Source organism: Dipodomys spectabilis, unplaced genomic scaffold (assembly GCF_019054845.1).
Source record: "Dipodomys spectabilis isolate Male_0828 unplaced genomic scaffold, ASM1905484v1 ptg000048l, whole genome shotgun sequence".
Taxonomy (NCBI): domain Eukaryota; kingdom Metazoa; phylum Chordata; class Mammalia; order Rodentia; family Heteromyidae; genus Dipodomys; species Dipodomys spectabilis.
In genome coordinates, this window is record NW_024870725.1 from 939747 (window position 1) to 962441 (window position 22695).

The 22695-nt window shown below is 36.3% G+C and overlaps 1 pseudogene; it reads right to left on the minus strand.

The window, feature by feature from the left end:
- Positions 1 to 18595: 18595 nt before the first annotated feature.
- On the minus strand, positions 18596 to 21181 carry LOC122107205 (annotated as a pseudogene).
- Positions 21182 to 22695: the final 1514 nt, after the last annotated feature.

Sequence of the window (22695 nt, forward strand, 5' to 3'; positions counted from 1 at the left end):
ATTAATTGTAGAATTATTTCTTTATATTTATATAATTTTTAAGTGTTTCATTTTAAATTTTTTATTTTTTATCTTTCTTTTTTCTTTATCTCTCTTTTCTTTTCCTGCTATCTCTGCCCTTTCCCTGAATTGCTCTCTCACATTGCCTCCCCACATTCCTCCAATCTTATTTTCTCCTCACACTTCTCCCTAAACCTATTAATTTCTGGTTTGCTGACCCCTTACTTGATTTTTCTTATTCTGTTAATTCCTAGTTGTTTGTTGTTGAACTAGATTGTATCTGTTGAACTAGATTGAATTTGTACCCATTTTGACTGTATCAAACAACTTGTGAAACTACAGGGTTCTGGTTGATGCTTGCCTTAAAATAGTGTGCTAGCTCAGAATCTGTTTGGCTATCATACCCAAATGTGCAGAACAAGCAAAAACACAAGAAAAATGGGAAGTCCAGATATTTGAACTCCCGCTCATGACACTCAGGAACAGAGCAATTAGAATAACCCAGAGGAGAGTTCCCAAAATGCTCTACAAACACAACTGGTAAACATGCTGAATGAAAACTTTCAAAGCTACACAGGTCTCACTCTGAGAGAGATAGAAAAATGCCTGAGTGGGATAAGAAAATGCATGCGTGTGATGAAACTAAAAAAAAGATTAATAGAGGGATATCACGAGTATGATGAGACTAACCAAGGATTAATACAGGAATATGGTGAGCATAATGTGGCTAATCTAAGATTAATAGAGGAATTACAGGAGAACAATGAGAATAGACAAAGATTAATTGAGACATTCATGGAATCCACAAACAGCTGGAGGAATCCAGGGAGGCCACAAAGGGAATGTTGAATGACACCCAACAGACGGAAAGGGATTCCAATAAAACCATAAACAATTAACTCGGGGATTGCAGAATGAACACTAAAAATGAAATTAAGGAAGTAAAGAAGTCCATGCAATCTCTAAAACAAAGCTCCAAAAAACAATTTGAAGCCACCAGATCTGACAAATTAGAAGGAAAAGAAAATTTAAAAATTGAGAAAATATTGTTGACAGTGGTTTAGACTATAAAAAAGATCGAATCTCTGGGATTGAAGACAGTCTAGAGATTATAAAGATCAGACAAATATTCAAAACAAATCCAAGAAAAATGATAGATCTGTTCAACAGATAGAAAACGCCATCAGAAGGCCTAATTTGAGGATTATGGGTATAGAAGAGCACCTAGAGACAGAAGTTAATGGTTTAGGAATTTTATTTAACAGAATCCAAGCAGAAAACTTCCCCAAACATGCAAAAAGATAGGCCTATTCAAATACCACAATCCTTTAGAACCCCAAATAGACCAGACCAGAAAAGGACATCCCACTGTCACATTGTAATCCACACAGGATCAATACAGACTAAAGAAAGAATCTTTAAAGCTGTCAAGGATAAAATATCAATCACCTATGAAGGAAATCAATAAGAATAACTTCAGATTCCTCAGCAGAGACAATTAAAGTAAGAACAACCTGGAATCTTGTATGAAATACCCTAAAGACAGACACCTATCAACCAAGAATACTGTACCCAGTGAAACTGTCCTTCATAATGGAAGGTCAATTAAAAATCTTCAATACCAAGAAAAATGGAAACAATATATCTCTACCAAGCCATACCTACAAGAGATACTTAAAGATGTCCTACACATAGAAAACCAAGAAGACCACAATAAAGGCCAAGAAATAGCCCCCAAACAGAGAATCCAAGAAGCATAGGAAGAACCCAGTCAGTACAGCCCCCAAGAAGGTGGACAACATGGCAGGAACTACCAAACAACTCTCAGTCCTAACTCTCAATATAATGGACTTAACTCTCCAATTAAGCCACATAGACTGTCAATTTGGATCAAGAAGCAGATCCTTCTATCTGCTGCCTTCAAGAGACATATCTTCCCACACAAACATATTCTGACAGTGAAAGTCTGGAATAAAATATACCAAACAAATGGCCCCATAAATAGGTGGGAGTTTCAATATTAATATCAGAATAAATAGACATCAAATTAAAATCAGTGAGAAGGGATGAAGAAGGTCATTGTAATCTAATTAAGGGATTTCTTCTTCAGGAGGATATTGCAATTCTAAATACCTATTCATTAAATAATGGAGCACCCAAATTTTTCCAAAAAACACTACTTTCCCTAAAATCACACATAGATCTAAAGTCATTAATTCTTGGGTATTTACCACACTAATATCAGCGCTGGATAGGTCAACCCGGCCAAAACTCAACAGAGAAATCTCAGACCCAAACATTTGCATAGATCAACTATACTTAACAGCAGCATCAGTACACATTCTTCTCAGCAGCCCATGGAACATTCTCCAAAACTGACCACATTTTAAGTCAGAAAGTAAATTTATCCAAATTATGAAACGTTGATATCATGTCCTTCAATCTCTTACACTGAAAGGGAATCAAATTAGAATTCATCACCAAAAGCCATAAAAGAAAATTGTTTAACACATGAAGGCTAAACAAAACACTGTTGAACCACCAGTTGGTCATAGAACAGATTAGAAAGGAAATTCAAATGTTCATAACATTTAACAAAAATGAACACAAAATTACCAGCTCCTCTGGGACACAGCAAAGGCAATACTCAGAAGCAAGTTTATAGCTTTGAGTTAGTACATCAACAAATTTGAGAGATCTGAAACCAATAATTTAAGAAGGAACCAGAATCTCATTGAAAATGTGCAACAAGCTAAATCCCAATGCAGTAGACAGAAAGGAATAATTAAAATTAAATGATAATTAAATTAATTAGAATTCAAAGAAACCATAGAATGAATGAACAAAACAAAGAGTTGGTTCTTTGAAAAAATTAACAAAATTGACAGACCCTTAGCAAATCCCATTAGAAAAAGAAAAGAACACACCCATATGGAAAAAAAAAATCTCAGAGATGAGAATCTTAACATCACCAAAAAAACAAACAAGATTCAGAAGAATATAAGGGAATACTTCTCAAACCTTGATGCTAATAAGTTTGAGAATCTGGAAGAAATGGATGCCTTTCTAGCAAATATTGACATGCCTAACCTAAACCAAGATGTGTTAAACCAACTTAACAGACCCATATCAAGCATCAAAATAAAACCATCAATGAGACTTCCCACCGAAGAAAAACTGATACTGGATTGATTTACAGCTGAATTCCACCAGGCCTTCAAAACAGAACTCACAACAATACTCTTCCAAATCTTCAATGAAATTGAAAGTGAAAGTTCACTACCAAACTCCTATGAAGCCATCATAGCCCTCATCCCAAAATCAGACAGGGACTCATCAAAGAAAGACAACTGTAGACCAATTTCTTTGATGAGCATCGATAAAAAAAAAAACTTCCAAAAGAAATTTTGGCTGACTGCCTTCAACAACACTCAAAAATATCATACACAATGATCAAACAGGATTTATTTTAGGGATGGAAAGCTGATTCAATATATTTAAATCAATTAATATAATTCAACAAGAGCAAGGATAAGAACCACAATATTTTCTCAATAGATGCAGAAAAATCATTCAACAAGATCCATCACACCTTTATGTTGAAAGCTCTGTAATAATAGAAATTTATGGACCATTCATCAATATAATAAAGGCTGCAAATTACAAGCTACAGCCAGCATTATACTTAATGGCAAAAAAAGCCATGTCATCTATATTAAGGAACAAGACAAGGATGTCAACTCTCTCCAATTCTCTTCAACTTAGTATTGTAATGCCTAGCAAGATAAATAAGACAGGATGCAATCATAACAGGGATCCAAATAGGGAAAGATGATGTAAAACTCTCCCTCTTTTCAGATGACATGATCTTGTATTTAAAAAACCCCATGGACTCCACTCCCAAGTTACTCGAACTGATTTGAAAATTTGGCAAAGTGGCAGGATAAAAAAATTCATCCTCAAAAATCAAAAGCTTTCCTGTATGCTAATAATGAAAATAGCATGGCTGAAATCAGGAAAGCAATTACTTTTGTAATAACCCTACAAAAAATAGAAATACCTAGGAGTTAACTAAAGAAGTGAAGGACCTCTGTGATAAAAACTTTAAAATCCTGAAAAAAGAAATTGAAGCAGAACTAAGGAAGTGAATAAAACTTCCCATGCTCCAGGATTGGGAGGATTAGCATCATGAAAATGGCAAAAATGCCATAGGCTATATACAAATTCAATGCAATACTTATTAATATTCCAATCTCATTCTTCAAGGAAATAGGAGAAGCAATCAAAAAATTCATATGGAACAATAAAAGACTCAGAATAGGAACAATCAGCAGAAAAACCGTGCTGGAGAAATATTAATACCAAACTTCAAACTTACTACAAAGCCATAGCAATCAAAACAGCTTGGTACTAACACAATAATAGACCTGAGGATGAATGGAATAGAACTAAATATCCAGAAATGAACCCACAGTCTTATAGCAACCTAATCTTCCATAAGGGAGCTAAAAAAATAGAATGGAGGAAAAACAGCCTCTTCAGTAACTGGTGCTGGCAATACTGCTTAAACACCTGTAGAAAACTAAAACTAGATCCTCATATATCACCTGGCAATAGAATCAAATCCAAAAGGATCAATGACCCTGAAGTCAAAGTAGAGACGCTGAAAACATTACAGGAGGGAATAAGAGAAATGCTTGGTCTCCTTGACACAGCCAAAAATTTTATTAATGAAGACTCAGAAATATAACAAATCAAAGAAAGGTTGGACAAATGGAATTTCATGAAACTGCAGAGCTTCTGCATGGAAAATGACATAGCTAGCAAGATCAACAGAAAGCCCACCGATTGGGAAAACGGTCTGAAAAGGGTCTCATATCTAAAATATACTTAGAACTAAAAAAAATAAATTCCCCAACAACAAATCCTCAAGGGGACTACAGCCTGAATGTAATTGGGCTAAAGATTTAAAGAGACAAGAGGAAATAAGAATAGCCAATAGGCACATGAAGAAATGCTAAACTTCTTTAACCATAAAAGAAATAGAAATCAAAACAACATTGAGATTCCACTTCACCCCAGTTAGAATGGTTTTAATTAAGATATCTAATAACAACACATGCTGGAGGAGATATGGCCAAAATTAAATCCCCCAACAACAAATCCTCAAAGAAACAACTGCTCAAAAAATAAGTGGGCTAAAGACTTAAAGAGAAACTTCTCTGAAGAGGAAAGAAGGCTGGCCAATAAACACATGAAGAAATGCTCAACCTCTCCAGCCATTAAAGAAATGCAAATCAAAACATCACTGAGATACCACCTCAACCCAGTTAGAATGGCTATAATCAAGAACTCTAATAACAACAGATGCTGGAGGGGATGTGGACAGAAGGGAACCTCACTTCATTGTTGGTGGGAGTGTAAACTTGTTCAACCACTTTGGAAAGCAGTATGGAGGTTCCTCCAAGGACTCCACATATAACTCCCCTATAACCCAGCAATCTCACTTTTGGGTATGTACCCAAAGGATCACAAACAAGGCTATACTAAAACTAACAGCACTATTATGTTTATCACAATGTAACTCACCATAGCTATGATATGAGACCAAACCAGATATCCCTCAGTATATTAATGGCTCAAGAAATTGTGATATATATGTGTGTGTGTGTGTGTGTGTGTGTGTGTGTGTGTGTGTGTGTGTGTGTGTGTGTGTGTGTGTACATACACAATGGAATTCTATGCCTCCATCAGAAAGAATGACACTGTCCCATTCATTAGGAAATGGAAAATCTTGGATAAAATTATATTGAGTGAAGTAAGCCAGACTCAGAGGAGCAAAGGTCCCTGGTTTCCCTTATCTGCAAAAGCTAATATGTGTCTAGGACAAACAGAAGATGTCAAAATCTATGTATATATGACCATATAAGCTAATGCTCAGATAAATGAACGCCAAGATTGGCACACAAGAGGTTTTATCTTAGTTGTTGTTCTTAATGTACTTAATAATGTACTATTTGATTTTTCTTTCTTTTTAAGTTAAGAAAATTAAAGGAGGGTATAACAATGCTAGAAAAGAAATGGACTCATCACTTTTCCATTGTAACTGTAACCCCTCTATATAGTATCTTTACAATAAAAAAATATTAAGAACAAAGAAACACTACGTTCCCTAAAATCACATAGAGATTTAAAGATATTAATTGTTGTGGACTTTAATTCACCACTCTCCCAACTGGATAAATAAATCCAGCAAAACTCAACAGAGAGCCAGGCACCGGTGGCTCATGCCTGTAATACTAGCTACTCAGGAGGCTGAGATCTGAGGATCTCGGTTCAAAGCCAGCCCTGGCAGGAAAGTCTGTGAGACTCTTATCTCCAATAGACTACTTGAAAACCGGAAGTAGTGCTGTGGCTCAAGTGGTAGAGTGCTCACCTTGAGCTGAAAAGCTCAGGGACAGCAATCAAGCCCCAGAATTCAAGCCCCAAGACTGACAAAAGAAACAAACAAACAAACAAAAACAAACAAGCAAACAAAAAAACTCGACATAGATACATAACTCAGATCTAAACAGCTCCATATACCAACTACACTTAACCAACATCTACAGAACATTTTATCCAACTGCATCAGAATACATGTTCTTCTCAGCAGCACATGGAACATTCTCCAAAATATGCCACGTTATAGGGCACAAAGCAAATCTGTCCAAATTCAGAATTATTGAATTAATTTCCTGCATTCTCTTAGTCCACAAGGTAATAAAATTAGAGCTCAACAACAATAGCCACCAAAGAAAATACTGTAACACATGGAGACTGAACAACACACTGTTAAACCACAAGTGTGTCTTAGAAGATATTAGAATGTACGTTGAAATGTTCATGATATTTAACAAAATTGAACATACAAATTACCAGCTCCTCTGGAACATAGCAAAGACAGTACTCAGAAATAAATTTATAGCTCTGAGTTCCTACATCAACAAATTGGAGATATTTCAAACTAACAATTTGATGGTGAACCTGAAAGTCCTTGAAAAAAAACAAGCCAAACCCTAACCCAATTAATTAAAATTAATTCAATATTAAATGAATTAGAGTCCAAAAATACCACAGAATCAACAAAAAAAGAAACAGATTCTCTGAATAAATTAACAAAATTGACAAACTCTTGGCAAATCTTACTAGAAAAAGAAGAGCACACGTCCAAATTAACAAACTCAGAGATGAGAATGGAAACATAACCAGAGAAATAACCAAGATTCATTAATTTTAAGGGAATACTTCTCAAACCTTTTGCTAAGAAGTTTGAGAATCTGGAAGAAATTGAAGAATTTCCAGCAAATATTGATATGCCAAAGTAAACCAAGAATATTTAAACCAACGAAATAGAGTCATATTAATTATCAAAATAGAAACATGAATAAGAGACTTCCTATCCAAGAAAAGCCCTGGACCAGATGGATTCATAGCTGAATTCTACAAGGCCTTCAAAGCAGAACTCAGACCGTTACTCCTCATATTCATTTTTCTAGATTCTTTAAAACTACTTAAGTAGAATTGTAATTCAAATTTAGAACAAGGTAGCATTCAACTATATTCCAAATCCATATCATATAGACACATATTTTGTTAAATAGATAACCCTTGTGGCAAACCGATTTTTTGTTTTTGTTATTGGCCACGGGGCTTGAACTCTGGCTGGGCGGTGTATTTGAGCTCTTCAGTTCAAGGAGAACACTCTCCCACTTTAGCCAACGTGCCACTTCTGGTTTTCTGGTACTTAATTGGAGTTAAAAATCTCGTGGAATGGGGCTGGGAAGGTGGCTCAGTGGTAGAGCGCTTGCCATGCATGCATGAGGCCCTGCGTTCGATTCCTCAGCACCACATAAGCAAAAAAGAAAAAAGCTGGAAGTGGCACTGTGGCACAAGTGGTAGAGCACTAGCATTGAGCTGAAGAGCTGAGGGACAGCGCCCAGGCCCAGAGTTCAGGCCCCATGACCGGACCCCCCCCCCAAAAAAAAAAAAAATCTCACGGACTTTCCTGTCTGGTCTGGCTTTAAACTGCGATCCTCAGAACTTAGCCTCCTGAATAGCTAGTATTACATGTGTGAGCCACTGGTGTCCAGTGACAAACTGATTTTTATGCAATACTTTATAATCCTTTCCTCCTGTTATTGTCATTTTAGACTAATGTTGTTGTGCCTAGGTCTCAGGACCCCCACCAAGAAGACCACTGAGAGTCAGACTCTACAGCGGTTTTAAGGTTTTATTTAAACAGGCTGCAGCTTGGGCCTCATCCTACACTCCAACACAGTGGAGCCTAGGAGGAGAGCCCTGAGCTAAGGATTTGCAGGTCTTATGAAGGCACACAGGCATACAACCAGGTGGTTTAGCACCACGTGTTGCTGTGCTCTGAAACAAGCAACAAACGGTTACTGCCTCAAGTACTTTAACCCTTCAATGTCTTCTTGGGGCTTGTTTCTAAAGGGAGGTATTGGCAACAGTGATGAGCTACCATTCTCCACAATCTTAAATTATATAAAGACTCTATCTTAATAGCAGATTTTCTGGCTTTATAAAGAATGTGGACATTTCTAAAAGCCCACCAGAGAAAGAACTATAGGCTACATGCAGGTTTTATAGGAAACCTCCAATATCTATGATAAATCTTCTATTGATGTTACCAAGAATCAGGGACCTTAATTTGTAAAAACTCAAGGGAATATGGAAATGTATTCTCAAGACAACCATTTTGAGCATGCAAGAAATTTTGCCCAATCAGACCTCTAGACAGCAATTCAGTTTAGGTGATAACTTGCACACAACCATGAGGAATGCTAGCATATGGACTACTAAACCATACTCATATTCCTGATCCACAAATATTCATAGGAAAAGATGCTTTCTTTAAGCCGTGAAGTATGTGCATATTTGTTATGCATCAATAAAAAAAATCCTATATAGATATTTGTTGGGTGAGCCTGATTTGTTTCCTTTACAGTGATTGGTTGGTTCTATTTCCTCCCCTCCCACGCAGTCTTTTGCTTTTTACTGTTTTGGCAATATTCATCACAAATGATGTGGAATTGTGTCGGGTCTTTGTGCATCCCACGAAAAACAGACAGTGTCCGAGGAAAGGTAAGTGCAGCCGCTCCCCTATTCCCCAGCCTCCCTTAGCCCAGAAGACAATCAGATGCAGCCGGGAGTCAAGTCAAGCAGGAACTCATTTATTACACAGAGCAAGCCCTTTTTAAAGCAAAAGACTGTGTGGGAGGGGAGGAAATAGAACCAACCAATCACTGTAAAGGAAACAAATCAGACTCTGCCCAATCAACCTAAGAATAGCATTGGCCATGCAGGGGATTCAAGGAAAATCTGGGGGGTGAGATTCCTCAGACAAGAATAGGAAGGGCCATTGTGCATGATCTAAGAGCCTGTCCCAATTATGTCACATCCCCACCTAGCACAGTAAACATTAGCCCCACCACAGTTAGAACTGTCCGAAGCAGTTTGATTGATTCTGGGACACATATAAAAGTTAGTATCTCCTAAGGTCATCCTCTTCAGAACATGGGAGAAGCCTGGGTATTGGGAGTTCCACACATGTGGCACGATGCATCCTCTTGGGCCCCCACACTCAGGCCATTCTACTATAGTCCAGAAAATCAAGGAAAATTTGAAACAAACTCTGCAGACATAACAAAGCAATCCTGGGCTGGGAAGGTGGCTCAGTGATAGAGCGCTTGCCTTGCACCACATAAGCAAAAAGAAAAAAGCCGGAAGTGGCGTTGTGGCTCAAGTGGTAGAGTGCTAGCCTTGACCTGAAGAGCTGAGGGACAGTGCCCAGGCCCAGAGTTCAGACCCCACGACCGGACCCCCCAAAAAAAAACAAAAACAAAAAACAAAACAACAACAACAACAAAAAACAAAAAAAAAAACAAAGCAATCCTGGGAACCTGGTATCTTTTAAATAAGCCAGTTCCTTGTACGTGCCTTTAAGCAAGCACAAGGGTCAAGATGACCTTTTAGCTTTACTGTTAGCTCCCAACAGCTCCCAACAGATATTGATGAAAATCAAATAAAAATTTCAGCAGTTCTTGATTATATAATGATTAAGTACATTTTTGAACTGTTTCATGAAGAAACTGACATTATTCCCTATCTAAAATAGCAGTTGCATAATCTAGTCCAACAGTAACTTTTACAAATATTTGTAAACAGTCATAAATAAATACCATGAATTTATTTCTAAATCCAATGCTTCTGCTACAAAATGGAAATAAACCTTAAATTTAGCACCCTTTCAAATTCTTTTTAAAATATTTTTTATTGTAAATATATTGTAGAAATGGGTTATAATTACACGAGTAAGGTAATGAGTACACTTCCAATCGAGCATTGTTACCCCCTCCTTTGTTTTCCCTACCATCCATTCCCTCCCCGTTTCAAATTCTTAAGAGGAAATATTTACTTTTTTACATCAAAATTTAAGCTACATTAAGATGACAGTATATGCTGTACTTGGCAATATTATGGTACATTTTTCTACATTAACTGAGGCTTTGACAAGTTATTTCTGAAATACAGTCTATTATTTTAGAAAGATGCTTTCCTTAATTTTTATTAAGGAAAAGAATAAATATGTTTTCACTACTTTATTGAGCAATGCTCAATAAAGATATAGTTTTAAAAGCAAATATATTTAAATAGCTCTGAGATTATTATTTCCTTTTTTTCCATTTTCTTATTATAACTACCTTAAATGAAAATTCAGAAGTATGGCCAGACTTTCTTAGTGTAGCATTTTGGGTTATCCTTCCAAAAGGAATCCTTCTTTTTGAAATGTATTTAGTAGAAACAGAACAATATTTTTTTTCTTATGTTAAGACCAACGCTTTTAAAGATGATATCTGACACTTACTGGAAACAAAAAAAAAATCAGCAATGGTGATATATTAAACTTTTTCAAAATATTAGAAGAGTGTAGATATATTTCCATGTTATCATCTCCCCAAGCTTAATTTACTCAATGCTTAACTATATATTTGTATTTAATATATTATGGAATTGGTTCCCAAGATAGCACTCATTGTTAGCTTGTTCACTGTATTATACTTTAGAAGATCATTAATTACTTATTTGTATAGTTGAGACTTCAACAGAATATTATAAATATCACTTTTTCTCCTTTCAAATACCCATCCTTTAATTTCAGTATAGAAGGAAGGGAATATAAAACATGAAATCACATTACTCTATATAATATATATATATATCTGTAATGCCAGCTTTTGGTGCATTGGTGAATTTATTTTCCCTGAAATAGATACTTAATCTAACATAATTTCCCATAGGGCCATTGTTAAGTTTAAAGATGGTAGTGATTGCTAAAGCACTGAATGTGAGAAAGCAAAACTATTCAGAATAGGAGTCAAACGCCTGTATGTGTGAATTACTTCCTACTTCAGGTAAGAATAATTCAGCTATTGTTAATTGTCTTTCAAACAGCTGCTTGGTTTCATTGAGGGACAGTATCTTTAAAAGAACATGAGTTTTGATCTCTACTACTGGAAGCTTAGACATTTTTACAGTAGTAGTGGCTATAATATCCAGTAAGAAGAAGTCAAATTGTTTGGACCAAGCATAACATGTTAGCTAACTTTTCCTTATTTTGACAAAATACATGAGCATAACATCTGAAAAAAAGGAAAAGTTTCAATTTGTTTCATGGCTTCAGAGGTTATAGTCAATCATGATCCAGGTACAATGGCATAGCATAGCAGGTCAACTTATAACAATGTGGGGGAAAGGGAGTTTGAGAAGTAGAAGAGAAGGGGAATAGAGAGGAGAGAGAATGGTGGGAAAAGGGAGAAGGAGATAGGTAGACTAATAGAGAGAATTGATCATGATTAATGACAAATATACTCCTTTATTTTTATCATGTCCATTGCCTTTATGTTCTGGTCATAGAAAAAGTGAGACTAAACAATACTAGAAAAGTGCATCCTTTGCAGTGCATGGTGCAGTGGGCATTTTAACAAAGACACATAATAGTTTCATGTTTTCAGGTCTTACATTATGTTTTTTAATTCATTTTGAATTAATGCTGTTGCAAGATAATATATGAAGATATAGTGTCAGTTTTCTGGATATGACTATCCAGTTTTGCCATCAACATTAGATAAAGAAGTTGTCTTTTGTCCAGCCTATAGTTTGGGCTCCCTTATTTAATATTGGATGGATGTAGATCTGTGGATAAATTTCTGGGTCTTTGTCTTGTTGCATTGGTCGACAGACCTATATTTCTGCTGGTAGCAAGCTTGTTTCACTATTGTGACTTTGCAACAGAATTTGAAGTTTGGTATTGTTACTCCTACAACACTGTTCTGCCTCCTAAGGATTACTTATGATACACTGGGTCTTGTGTTATTCCATATGAATTTTAGGATTTCTTTCTCTATGTTACTGAAGAATGATGTTGGGGATTTCATAGGTATTTCTTTGAAGTTTTGGGTTGCTTTGAATAGTATAGACATTTTCATTATGCTAATACTTGCAGTCCAGGAGCATGGAAGTAAAGATTAGGAGAAATATTAGGGCTCCTGGGAAAAGTTTGAAATTTTCTGAGCAAAGATCCAGAAGCACAGCAAGTCAATGAAAACATATGATCCATGGGACTGCATCAAAATAAAAAGTTTCTGCACTGAAAAGTACATAGCCAAGAAGCTAAAAAGATAGCCTACACAATGAGAGAAGAACTTTTGCCAGCCATACAATAGACAATCTTGTGAATTACACCCTCAAAAAGCCAACAATCAAATTAAGTGATGGGCTATTGAGCTAAAGAGAACTTCCTCAGAAGAAAAAGTAAAAGTGGCAAACAGACTCTTGAAGAATATTCAACATCTATGGCCATTAAGGAAATGCAAATCAAAAAAATTGAAATTGCACCTCATCCCGGTGTGAATTGCCATTATTAGGAAAATAAATAATAACAGATGCTGATGAGGATTCAGCCAATAGAGAATTGTTAAGTGGAATGTAAATTTGTTCAACTGCTATGGAAAGCAGGATGGGGATTCTTCAAAACATTAAACACAGAATTACGCTGTGAACCAGCATTTCCACTACTGCATGTTTACACAAACGATGACAAATTAAAATATAGTAAAGCTACAAGCACCACCAAGTTCATTGCAGCAGTATTTACAAATCATATCCAAGGTATGAAATGATCCTAGATACCCTTCAATGGATAAGTGAATCAAGAACATGTGGTATATATACAGATTGCAATTTTATTCCTCAATCAAAAAAAGGATATTGTAGCATTTTTAAAGAAAAAGACTTGGAAGAAGTTAAATGAAGTAAATCAGGCCAAAAGAGACAAAGGATTAATGTTTTACCCTCATTGTGGAAGTTAGATTTAGCTTACATATCCATACATAAATATGTTTGGTGATATGCAAGTGTATGCAAATATCTTAATTGAAATTTTGTAGATTCATGGAAGATATGAAATAGTTAAAAATCCAAAATCAAAGTTCAGCAAGATAAAGCACCAGGAATGTGGTAGACAAAGTAGTGGAATGGAGTCAAGGAGATAGGCCTATATGAACAAAGGGCAAAAGAGGGGGGAAATTCAAATGAGAATGAAATGTAAAGTGAAGTGAAGAAGGCCCAAAGAAATATAGATCCTGTGGTTTCCCTTATCTGCAATAACTAATATATGTCTAGGACAAGCAGAAAAGGAAAAAAATAAAAAACAACTATGTATATATAACGATAATAAGCGAAATGAAACCCAAATAGGGACACAAGTGGTTTTATTTTTGTTGCTGTTGTTTTTAATGTACTCATAATGTACTATGTGATTTTTTTTTTTTTTGTTTCTTACGTATGTTCTTCCCCCATGGTATAACCCCTGCTTTCACTGTGTTTGATTCTGGTGTCCTGCATCTTGTATATACATTTTTATAATTTGGGGAGGGAAAGGGAAATAACAAAAAGCTGAAATAAGGATACAGATTGACACATGATAACACTATTTTTTTTTTTTTGGTCGGTCGTGGGACTTGAACTCTGGGCTTGGGCGCTGACCCTCAGCTATTCAGCTCAAGGCGAGCGCTCTACCACTTGAGCTACAGCGCCACTTCCGGTTTCCTGGTGGTTTATTGGAGATAGGAGTCTCAGGGTCTCTCTTGCCCGGGCTGGCTTTGAACCGCGATCCTCAGATCTCAGCCTCTTGAGTAGCTAGGATTACAGGTGTGAGCCACCAGCGCCCAGCTCAAGACACTATTTTTAAAATGAACTTTACAACTTTGGTGGGGAGGAGAGGATTTGGGGAGGTGGGGAGAAAAGGAGTGGTAAGGGAAAACAAAGGAGGTAGTAACAATGATCAATAGGAAATGTACTCATTACCTTACTCATGTAACTGTAACCCATCTGTATAGTATCTTTACAATAAATATATAATAAAATAAAGAGAATGAAATGTATATCCTATGAAATTAAGAATGGTGAGGGAAGGGATGAGTAGTGGAAGGATGCATGAGAATGTTGAAAGATGTGATATTGATCAACATAATTTGTATTCATAAATTGCTTTGTTAAATGGCAATTCCTTTGTAAAAAAAAGCATAGATAATAATAAAAAATTTAGAAAGTTAAAAATAAAGAAGGAAACACTTAACATCCCAATACGATATGTCAATCCCATATCTATACTCATATGTTTCTTGAACAACTTGCAGTTTTTCTATATGTCAGTGGATATTCTCAGTAAGCTTTCTTTACTTACAGTTTTGGGGATCTATATTGGGCTTCAACCAGTCTTGTGCTTACTACTATGTATGTGTTTCAATACTTGAGCAACACTGCTATACCCTTTTATTTCAATTACTCTTGAGAGTCTTCCTCAATTTGCATGATGCCAGACTCACACTCTGATCCTTGAACCTATGTCTTTATTATGGCATGCAAAACAGACTCATGCTACCATGGCTTTTATGTAACTAACCTTTCATCTCCATTTGGTAATTTACATTTCTTTCTGTTTTACACTATTTCTCTAGATACTAAAAGTAAGAAATTATGTTACATGCTTTAGACCAATTCAGTGGCATAATTTTTATTTAGTGCTGTTCTTCAAGGCCACCTCTACCTGAGTCTAAAATATATTGCATTATACTTTGTTATAAAATAACTTCAATTTGTGTTTCAGTTTTACCTTGTCATAAAGTTTATCTTTTATCAACAATTTTTTCAAACATACATATATCATCCATGCTCATAAACATAAAGGTGAGATAATATTGAACTTTTATATCAGTTAAGAAAAAATAAGATAATTTTGAAAGTATTTCAGCACAGAAGAGAAAGTCTAGTAAATAATATTGATAAAATTAATATGAAAATAGAGCTCTAAATGTGTTTAAACTATACAACAGCATTGGGCATCAGGTTCAGTATGTAATATTAGTTAATTCAATAGTATACCATAAAGAATGATTTTTGCGATCACCTCAAGTTAAACAGTTAAAGAATTGATTTAGAGCTTACAAATGGAATTAATCTTTGCAGGGAAATTAGTCCATATTTTACTTAAAGATATGCTGTGTTGCTGTAGTGTGACAGTACATAGTTAATAGTGAAGGTTATAGATCATTACCTCCCCACTCGTGTACTTTAAACAAAATATCTAGGCCAGAGGCATGTAAGGGAGGCAGATCTTCCCTCAACTAACTTACATGGATTTGGATTGATCTGAGAACCAAACTAGTACATGGAGTGGTTTCCAAATAAGAAACATTCATATTAATTTATTTTCCATATATATTTTAATCTTCACTAGAGAAGTACAGATAATTGAACAAAACAAAATACTTTTACACATTTTTGAAAAGAAAATACAAGAGTTATAAGAAGAATAAAAGAACATGTGAAGCGAGAAAGTGTTAACTACAAATATATATTAACCATTCCATACTTTTTGTAAGGTAATGAAAAGGCTTGGAAAATTTATATTAAGAGAAGTAAGCCAGATCCAGAGAAGTGTAGGTTTTATGTTTTCCGTCATTTTTGGTAGCTTGAATGTGCCTGTAAGTCTACAAATAAACACAGTGGATGGTAAAATGAAAAAATATACACTTGGATATGATAAATTATACAGGTCTCTAGGCATTCACGCACTGAAACCAAAGAATGTCTTGGGGAAAGAACACAAAGGCACAATACCTATGTGCATCTGATCATATAAAATAATCTTTATTGAAATGAACTCCAGAAAATGGAATCAATAGGTGTTTTCCTTTGTTGCTCTTTAGGTTACCTTTTTTTTTTTTTGTTTCTCCATTTATCTGTCTTTCAGAGGGAAAGAGGGCACAGAAATAGCGAGAAAAAGGGTGAACAAATGCAGCAGTGGTACTCATTAGACACTATGATTAAAATGAGCTATACAACTTGTGGGTGGGAACAGAAGACAAAACTGAGGAACAGCTAGGGAAAGGGTGATATTGTTTAAAAAATTTACTCTTTATCTGACTTATGGAACTGTAACTCCTCAGTACATCAACTTTTTAATAACAACAAGAAAAATTAGAATTCAGTAAAACAGGATTTTTTTGTAGATAGTTCCATTGCCTGGTCTGAAATGATAATTTCTTTTTCCAGTGAAGCAGTATTTGTGTCCTGTTTTTAGTGAGACAAAAATGAAAGGATAGAAATCGAATGCATTCTAACTTTCTTAGAACCATAATCTTTAACATTGAAGAGAGAAATAATATGATTTAGACTCAATATAAACTCCATAAATTGAACTCATTACAAGGATTTTATCTAAATATGAAGTTTACATATATGTTTTTCCACTAAGGCAACGCCAAAACATAATTCCAGTAGCTGAAAGGAAAATACAGTATAAGCACTTCCCCTTGATAAACTCAAGTCTCTGGATAGGTAGTTGCTATTGAATACTTTTATTAAAAAAATCAATAACCCACACACATATCTCTCAATGTTATTTGTATTACTTATATTCATGCCAGAATTTATTCTCAGAATACTTTGGCCAATTTTTAGTGTAATCTTCTGTATATAATTTGGAGAAAGATCTAAACTGATGCACAATACGGAGCGTTTTAAAAACTAGTAGTATGCCAATGTTTAAATCTAAAGAGTTAGTTATTTTTAGTGTTATGTTGAAACTATAATAAAGAAAACTACAGATTGAAGCTTGGATAAAATGTATAAATCATTGGCATTTATCTGGAGCTGCAAAGTTATGTACTGGATCATATCAGAAAAATTGTCCCTAATGAAAAAAAGTAAATGCCTCTGCTTGATGCCACTATAAATAGCAATTGGTTATTTCTCAGTCTTTACTATATTTGTACAGAGTGAGAGATTTTTTTTTAATTTTAATTACTTTTTATTTAAAACTGCACTGAATGCTAAATGTCCACCTTTACAATAAACAAATACAGTAACGGTAACTCACATTAAAACAAAACATACTTCTGATAGCCATTATTTTTTTTTCTGTTTGGGACAGTTTTAAGGTTTTTCTTTTGTCATAGAAACAGAAATGTACCTATACAAAGCTCAAAATAGGCCATCTTTTTTAAACAAAAAGGCAATGATTCACAAAAGATTATGAATAGAACATGTAACTAGTTGATACAAATCTAATAGGATTTGTTAAAATCAGTCACATCTAATAACACATCTGAAGTGTTCTTGTGTAAAATATCACGTGAAGAAAAGAATTTATCAATGTCTAAAAAAGTGGGTTTGTTCATAGACAATCTGACAAGTTACCATAAAAAGTGTTTCCTGATACATAAGGAAATGCAACATTATTCTTCTTGAACTTTAACAGCTCAAGACTTCCCACTCAATAAAATAGCTGAAGATCTGAAACTGAGAGAATATATTTGAGTACAAACAGCTTGTGAAACTTAATATTTTTTCTTTTTTTCTTGTTTTTTGCATCAGAGGGTATTACTGAACTTACAACCAACTTGCCCGCTCAGTATGCAGTTCAGAGGAGAGAACTTCCGTGCACAAGCCTGTACTGGCTTTGTTCCTGTGCATGCCGATGTGTCTGACACAGGCAGACAGTTTTCCCCATTTCGTAGTAACTCAATCTTCCTATTAGCAAAAAGAGGTAAGAAGCCCCTGGGAACCGAAGGGGCTAGAGTCAAGGTGGGGGTTTCCTCTCAATATTTTTATTTCAATGTTTGGAACTCTTGATGCAGCATTCTAGAACAAGTTGCTCAGGACCAGCTGTGCCCAGGGGACTGATGAAAGAAAAAGCTCTATTTATTCTTTGTGATTGGATGCACAGATGAAAACCTAACACACAATAACAGAAGTTGGTCGTTAATAAGTCATGTCCTCGTCTTTCGGCGCTTCTGGAGCAAACATCTTGTTTTCTAGCTCCTTGTAGCATTAACACTGCAACATCAATGATATATATGTCCAGGGCTCTGTTAGAAAGACCGTCAGACTCCTTTTCTCAGTTCATACATTTGCCACTGTCTCTTGGTCCTAAGTTTATCTTAGTGGTTACCTCGTGCAGCATTGTCTGCTATTGCTCGTTGGGGTGCTCTCGATTGTGCCCATGTTTTGTGGGCTGGTTGGGAGACGGAGCCTGGGAGGGGTGTGCCACGGAGGGGAGGGGAGGTTGTGAGTCATCGGGATGCCTCCGGGATGATGCCTTCCATTGCTGCAGGAAGTCCTCCCGGGGCCACACCCACGATGCCCGGCGGGTACCTGTGTTTGGCACCATTGAGCTCAGGATGAATTGCTTGCTGGTCTATTACTGACCAAGGAGCCGATGTGACAAACAATTCCTTGACACAGTTTCTTTCTTTTTTTATTTATTTATTTATTTTTTTGTGAACATACTGTACAGAGGGGTTACAATTACATGGGCAAGATAATTAGTACATTTCTTATCAAGCATTGCAGCCTCCTCCTCTGTTTACCCTTCACATCCATTCCCAGCCTCCCCCCCCCACCAACCCAACCCCCCCCAAAGTTGTAAAGTTCGTTTTTGACATGACAATTTATACTTCTCATTGTTGCATCGGGTCCACTTGTATCCTTAAACGACTTGTTTTTCCTCATCACCTCCACAAATTATACCGACATCAAATATAGTGAAAGCAGGGGTTATACTGTGGGGGAGGGACATACAAAGCTACAAAGAAATAATCTTATAAATGAGTTAGAAACAAATACATGAAAGAAAAAAAAAAAACGTTTAAATACATACCTAAGGGTTCATTTTCCTAACACCACATTATCTGACCTTTTCTGCTTGACTCATACATATACTAGATATTGCAAATAAGGGAAACCATGGGACCTATGTTTCTTTGGGCTTGGCTTACTTCACTTAATATAATGTTTTCCAAGCCTTTCCCTTACCTAACAAATGGGGAAATGTCATTCTTTCTGATGGAGGCATAGAATTCCATTATGTATATATACCACATTTTCTTGATCCATTCATCTACTGAGGGGCATCTGGGTTGGTTCCATATCTTAGCTATGGTAAATAATGCTGCAATAAACATAGTTGTGCTGGTAGCTTTAGTGTGGTCTTGTTTGTAAACATTTGGGTAAAGGCCCAAAAGTGGATTGCTGGGTCATAAGGGAGCTCTATGTGGAGTCTTTTGAGGAACCTCCATACAGCTTTCCAAAGTGGTTGAACAAGTTTACACTCCCACCAACAATGAAGTGAGGTTCCCTTCTGTCCACATCCCCTCCAGCATCTGTTGTTAGAGTTCTTGATTATAGCCATTCTAACTGGGGTGAGGTGATATCTCTGTGTTGTTTTGATTTGCATTTTTTTATGGCTCAAGAGGTTGAGCATTTCTTCATGTGTCTATTTGCCATCCTTCTTTCTTCTTCAGAGAAGTTTCTCTTAAGTCTTTAGCCCACTTATTTTTTGAGCAGTTGTTTCTTTGAGGATTTGTTGTTGGGGGATTTAATTTTTTGAGTTCCAAGTATATTTTAGATATGAGACCCTTGTCCGTTGTATGGCTAGTGAAGATCTTCTCCCAATCTGTGGGCTTTCTATTGATCTTGCTAGCTATGTCCTTTGCCATGCAGAAGTTTTGCAACTTCATGCAATCCTATTTGTCCAACCTTTCTTTGATTTGTTGTGTTTCCGGGTCTCTGTTAAGAAAATTTCGGCCTGAGCCAAGGAGGCCTAGGGTTTCTCCTATTCCATCCTGTAATGTTTTCAGAGTGTCTGCTTTGACGCCGAGGTCTTTGATCCATTTGTAGTTGATTCTGGTGCAGGGTGATATATAAGAATCTAGCTTTCTGGGATGCGACCGGTGATGGCGCGGCGGATCTCCGTGGCTGCTGCCTCCCTCATCTCTAGTGAGGCCTGCTCAATGTACCAGGCCGTGTTCGGGGTGCAGATGAGATTTGGCGCATCTTTGAATGGACCCTGAGCAACGCTGAAGGGCTCTGATTCGTGCACGTCGAGGGCAGCGCCTCGTATCCTGGCCTCCTTGAGGGCTTGGACTAACGCTTTCTCATCCACAAGGCCACCGCGAGCTGCATTCACCAGGAACGCCCCCTGCCTCATCTGCTAGATAGTAAAGTCATTGATGAGGTGGTGGTTATGTTCGTTGAGATTGCAGTGCAGGGAAACACAGTCACTCTGATACAGCAGGTCCTGCAGGGTGTAGACCTTCTGCACGCCCAGAGACTGCTCTATCCTGTCCTGCAAGTAGGGGTCATGAAATATGACACTGAATCCAAAAGCCTTGGCTCGAACAGCAACTGCCTGCCCTGTGCGACCAAAGCCGATGAGGCCCAGCGTCTCCCCATAAATCCGGGCTGCTACTGAGGCCACCTCGCGGATCTGCTCCACGCTCTGCACCCGTGTGTCTTTCTGCAGCACCTGGTACAGCCACGTGTTCCGCCGGTACAGGTTGAGGATGTGGCAGATGGTGGATTCGGCCGTCTCCTCCACGGCTGCCAACGGGATGTTGCACACGGCGATGCCAAGCTCGCCGGCAGCCTTGATGTCCACATTGTCATAGCCGCTGCCGATGCGCACGATGACCCTGAGCTCCTTGAACTTCTCCAGGTCCTCCCTGTTGAGGGTGATGGTGTGGTACATCATCGTTCCCATGGCCTCGTTTAACACCTTCTAGTGGATTTCCTGAGTGGACTGTGCATCGCAGAAGGCCACTGTGGCCAGGTCCTTCAGAATAGGAGAGTGAGAGATTTTATGAGTGTTCCTTTAATATACACATGTTAATATTATAATTTGACAATTGGATATTTATAATCTTTAATTTATTTTCTCTATGGTTTAGATTCTTTTTACCAGTGAAATACAATTTTATGACATTCTCAGGAGTACTAAGAGCATGACAATCTGTGTTCAAATTTACTAAGTTGAAATGTACTTTGTGATCATGAAGAAAATTACTTAGCTTTTTAAAGTAATCTGACCATATGACACATTGTGTTTTTTGTGAACATTGTGCTGTCCATAAATGTTAATCCTTGAAACTGAATGAAAGAACACTTTAGTCTACATATGAAGCCCCACTCTCTACTTGGGCAAAATGTTACCCTCTGAAATGGAATGTTTAGTCTTACACTTTTAACCAGACCCTTGTTTTTCAAAGGCTTTTCCATAATTTTCTTAAATAATCTTTAAGTTCCAAGGTAATACTGAAAAAAGACCATCTGATGAAATTAATTCATACTTTGAATTCTTATAATTTTCTTCCAGGAGTATGTATAATTTTAATACAAAAATATATATGTTAGGTGAAAAATATAAACATTTGTAGGATTATAGACAATATAGATGAACAGCATGAATAGCTACTATTCTATTTTATATTCTATATTTGATATCCCAATAACTCTTCCATGTATCTTCTTTTTTCATATGGCAAAATAGTCATTAACCAATGACTGATGTTTTAGAATATAAGCACTTGTTTTTCTAGAAAAATTTAAGTCTGAACTCCAAAGGTAAAATACATGTTATCTAAATGGGACATGGTAAGAAAGCAGTCTGGGTAGGAAGAATGCAGAATAAAAAGATAAATTTACTGTTAAGCCAATGAAGCTTAGATTTCAGAGTTTTGCACATCAATTAGATAGTCTATGAACCAATGAAGAGCTGGAGCATTGTTCTCACATAGTCATAATTTTATAAAACTGGGAAAAACAAAATGAACAGACATAATATCAAACAATTAACACAAATTGTGTTTACATAAATTCTTTACATTTTTCTATTTTATTTTTGACTGCTATATTTACTTTCCATCATTTGTGAAGTAAGCAGCAAAATGGCCATGGATACATTTGACATCTTCATAAGGGAAAGTGATTTGGAAATAGACCAAGTTAAATATTACCCATTTTTATAATTTGTAATCATTTTCAGACATAGATAAATTGATACTAACAATGCCTGTACAGGTGTGTTTTTCAGAAACATATGTAATACACGCTGGGTTAACTTACCTTACATAGTGGCAAGAAGGAATAGGAACAGGACCAGATTTTCTACAATAATATGAATATTGACAGTGAGGGAGAAATACATCATATAAATCACAAGAATTTGTGTGTTCTTACAGGTTTAATGAAACTTAATATCTTGAATATGTCTTTTATATGCAAGACAATTTG